This window comes from Microtus ochrogaster, chromosome 8 (genome assembly GCF_000317375.1).
Source record: "Microtus ochrogaster isolate Prairie Vole_2 chromosome 8, MicOch1.0, whole genome shotgun sequence".
Classification (NCBI taxonomy): domain Eukaryota; kingdom Metazoa; phylum Chordata; class Mammalia; order Rodentia; family Cricetidae; genus Microtus; species Microtus ochrogaster.
Window position 1 is genome coordinate 11,536,166 of NC_022015.1, and position 4,660 is coordinate 11,540,825.

At 45.1% G+C, this 4,660-nt stretch overlaps 1 long non-coding RNA gene across 1 annotated transcript in view; it reads right to left on the minus strand.

Annotated features, from left to right (window-relative positions):
- Positions 1 to 4,201: 4,201 nt before the first annotated feature.
- Positions 4,202 to 4,660, minus strand: part of LOC101992114 — a 5,183-nt gene continuing 4,724 nt past the window's right edge. Inside the window, exon 3 of the long non-coding RNA XR_258350.3 lies at positions 4,202 to 4,300. This is a non-coding gene — a long non-coding RNA (uncharacterized LOC101992114). The remainder of the gene's footprint in view (positions 4,301 to 4,660) is intronic.

The following is a 4,660-nucleotide window of genomic DNA, read 5'->3' on the forward strand; positions in this document are numbered from 1 at the left end:
TTGTGGTGACCCCCAAGCATAAAATTATTTGTTGCTAGTTCATAACTGTAATTTTGCTACTGTTATGAGCTGTAGGGTAAATATCTGCTGTGCAGCCCACTGTTAAGAACCATGGAGTCAGGGATGCTGGGCAGGCCCAGCCCACCCCAGAGTGCTGCCTGTAGTGCATACGGACAGCCCCTGAGCTACACAGCAATGTACCAGCTTCCCTCTCTCTCCTGCAGCTCAGCTGGCCTGTTTGCCTCACCTCTTCCAAGCCGTCATTGACCGAGGTTATCTCCGGAGATTAGGCTACTCCTCCTGGGACATCCATTTAAATGATGTGTCATCCCCAGGTCACTGGGCATTACCTCATCTTCAATATCCCTTATGGCCACTGTGGCACCATCAGGCAGGTGAGAGGCTGACAGTGAAGCCATGACCTTCATGGATGCATCCAAGAAGGGAGGCTTAGAAAAATTAAACTTCCTGTTAAAATGTGTGAAAGATAGAAGAAGAAGCTGCTTCGTTTCTGAAGTGGCTCACTGATTTGTCTGATGTTCCCCCATTTGGAGAATTTCAGACACACACACATCCTGAGATGCTGCAGAACGAGTGTTGCGTGCAGTGGCGTGGACAGCGTGTTGGGTGCAGTGATGTGGATATTGTGTTGGGTGCAGTGGCGTGGACAGCGTGTTGGGTGCAGTGATGTGGATATTGTGTTGGGTGCAGTGGCGTGGACAGCGTGTTGGGTGTGATGGCTAGACAGGTGATGACTGGGCTGACAATATTCTCCCAGTTTCAAAGCCAGCAGTTCTCATAACGTGCTTCTTGACTTCATGTTAGAACATATCTACCATGAGCAAGGTAGGGTGCCGAGGATGAGGGAGGACAGGTTGTCTGTCTGCTATGTCTCTAACTAAGCAGCTAGTTATATTTCACACTATAGGAAGCAAACATTTAGGATATTCCGGAGCCATTAAATACATGTGTCTATTTAATCTCTGCAACCACCTTCTTAGCGCATGAAACAATGGCATTGATATTTAGGACATCCATGTATGTATGGAGGAACTGTTACGCCATGACACCCCAGTCAGTATATCTCCATCAGTATATGTCTCTATCAGACATCCTGCATGTCTCTACCAGACACTGATCAAGAGGGAGAGTACAGCAGCCTAGACAACCTCCCTTGACTCCTCCAAGGCCTCATTCAGTACTTTGCTAGGCACGCCATCTGTGCTAGCCTAATCCTCCCCTCCTTTCTAGTTTCCCTCTCCTAGGGCAAATCTTCAGGACTTTAGCTCACACTGATAAGTCGATGTGTTTTCCTGAGCTAAGCTCTTAGTTAAACTAGCCAGATGTCTTCGAGCTCATTTGGTCCAGCAAGTGATTTGCCAACTGAGAACCCTGGGAAGTTGTTTGCCTCTGTGGCTCCTTCATATCTTATCAGGTGTTATTGCATATCTTTCTCTGGGGACATTACACACATGTCTAATTTCTCCTGATAACACAAAGGATAACTCCACCCACAACTTCATCAGTGTCCATCTTGGTGACCAGTAAGTTCTCCGGGGTTATTTGCAGAAGCAAGAGTAAGGGGTTACAGAGGTGACCCCATGTGCACCACCCCAGCATAGATGACATAGCCCTGTGAATCTTGTTGAATGATGTGAATGATTGGTCCCTTTAGTCAACCTTCTACCTCTCCTACCCCAGTGCTGCTGAGATCGCATGAAACTGGGGTTGGGTAGGAGGGAGTGGCCGGAATCAGCAGATGAGCTAATGACCTTTCTGTTCCCTCCCTGTATGAAGGGATGTTAATGGCCTGGTGTGGGGGTCTCCTGAGTAAGGATGATCCCAGGCTGCTCTGCTTTCAAGTTGGCAGTGGTCATGGCTGGAGGACAAGGGCTAAATGATCATGAAGGGATAACTGGCGACTAGTTAAGAAACTTGTTTCCTCCGTGGCAGCTTTAGTCTGGTAAGAGCCACAGCAGCCTTAGGCCCATTGGGAATAGTGAGGCACCTGTTGCCAAAGATCAACAGAGGAGCAAGACAGTACCTGCCACAGGTTTCTGTGAGCTGGGCATGAGATGCATAGACTAGAGGGCGCTCGAGAGGGAGAAGGTTCTTGCCTTCTGACCCCTCTTATGGTCATACTATTAAGGTGAATTCAGTTAGGTGTCAGAATGTCACAACTAGCACACTATTCTTCCTACTTTAGGCTTAATTTGTCCCCCTTTCTCTAGCCTTTAAATCTTTGGTTGATCGGATGTCTTTACAAATTATATGTATTTTAATGCTATATAAATCTTCCCAGGTGTTGCCTTAGCTGCATCTCACAAATTTTTATAAGTTAGGTATTATATTGTTTACTTTTCTATGGCTGTGACAAAACAAGGTGACCAAGGAAACTTATAAAGAAAGTGTTTGATTTGGCTTATGGATTTAGAGGGTTAGGGTCCACAATGGCAGTGTGAAGGGACGGAGGCAGGAAAAGTGGAGTGCTTACGTCTCAATTCAGAAGTAGGAGGCAGACAGAGAACACAGGAAATGGCACTAGTGTTTTGAAACCTAAAGCCTACCCCCAGTGACACACATCCTCCAACCAGGCTTCCCCAAGGGTTCCACCAACTGGGGACCAAGTATTCAAAAGTGAGCCTCTGTGGGCTCTTCTCACCCACAACACAAGCACCATTTTCAGTTCTTTCAAAACAGTCCTAGATTTCTCTTAGGACATTTCTGATACAAAAGTTGCCTGAAAATATACCGTCTACTTCCACATATTTGAGAATTTCCCAGGAAGATTGCTGTCATTAATTTTAAGTTTAATTCCGTTGCTACCTGACAATGTCTTTCTATCCTTTAAAGACTATTAAAGCATTTCTTATGGGATGGAACATGGTCTGTCCTAATGAACGTTCTACCTGGATTGAGGAGAATGAGCATTCTGCTGTGGTTGGACAGACTTTAATTAATGTCAACAGATCTAGTAGATTAACAGTGTTCCTCAGGTCCCTTCTGCCCTTACTGCATTCCTCCCCACTGGATCTATGGTTGAGAGAGTGAAGCATCCAGTTACTACAGTGGGCTTGTCGGCATCTCACTTCGGTTCCCTTTGCTTCCCATATTTAACGCTCTGCTTGCGGATGCGTTATATTAATGACTATTATATTGTGATAAAGATTGTTCCTTACCTCGATTATCTTGGATAAGGATCAGCTCATAGAGGGTTGACCCTTTCTTTTGTTGTTACAAAGCACCCATCTTGGCCCTGACAGTTATGCGCGCTCTGAAGTTTGTTCTGAACAAAGGAGCAGCTGCCATGCTGCTCTCCCTCCATCTCAGTGTCGGTGTCTGTGTATTTACACGGCTGTCTTGTAAAGAGCACATATATGGAGGTTTTGTGGATTCTCCTGTAATCTATCTCTGTCTTTACATTGGTGTAAATATGAACCATTCATATTTAATGTTCTTATCCAAGTAGTTGGATTAGAATCCACCACCATTTGTTACCTTTGTCTTTTGTTCTTTCCCTGCCCTGTGCCTACCTTTTCTAACTTCTCTGATTCTTTTGAACTATACATTTACATAGCAACACTTTATCTCCTCTTAATATACCACTTATGTCACCCTACAGTTTACAATACTTTCTTTGGGTAGTGTTGGGAACTGAACTCAAAACATTGGGGTGGTAAGTAAACAAGCCCTCGTCCACTGACTTGCATTACCAGGCTGATTATAAACTTTTTATATAATCTCGGTGCATTTTAAAATATAACATCCACCTTATAATCTGCCCTTTAGGCAAAATACGGTAGAGCTAGAAGGCAAAGGTTACAGCTAAAGCCTTGACTTGTTTTTAGTGTATTTAAACATCTCTCTTCTGTTTATGATTAGGTATAGGATTTCCATTAACAATGGTGTTAAAACTGTAGGTGGTGGTAGTAGTAACATAGTAGTATAGTAGTATAGTGGTAGTTGTTGTTCATAAAGGTGAGGGTAGTGGGAAGAACTCTCTGTGGGATTCGGGACCTTAGAAGCCAGCCTGGTTATGTGGGTTGAAGGAAATTCATGCCATGTGTTAGTTAACCTCTTAGGTCTGGGTTTTCTTCTTTATTGGGTGCATCAAAGGCAGTTCCTACTCCGACCTCCATATCTCTGGGAAGAATGTGGCCCAGTTCAAGTTCAACGCCTTCAGCTTCCTCAAAACTTGCGATGTGGTCTACCTGCAGTGTAAGGCGCTGTCTGCTGAATCGGGGACGACTCTGCGAGATGCTCACAAGGGTGTACGAGGCAGGGAGGAGAGGTACAGGCTCTGCAGAGGCCAGCAAAGAACCAATTGAGTACTTCCAAACAGTGGGGCCACTGAAGATCCACAGAGCAGGTCGTAAGAGAAAGGCCCTGGTATGATCTCTCTTGCTGTCACATGAGTGAGTTGAAAAACTGGAATCAAGGTCTGTTTCTTACCAGGAAGCAATATTTGGCCACTCAGAAGCCAGACATTGGCCACACTGTCTACTCTATCCATTCAGATGGGCAGAAGCCAAAGGCTTTATTCGCTGGGGTTTGTCACTAACCAATCCATTGATTTGGAGATGTGTAAGAGGTACTTGTGATACTGAGGGAGCCTGGACGCTCAGCCCGGATGGTGTGTGTGTGTGTGTGTGTGTGTGTG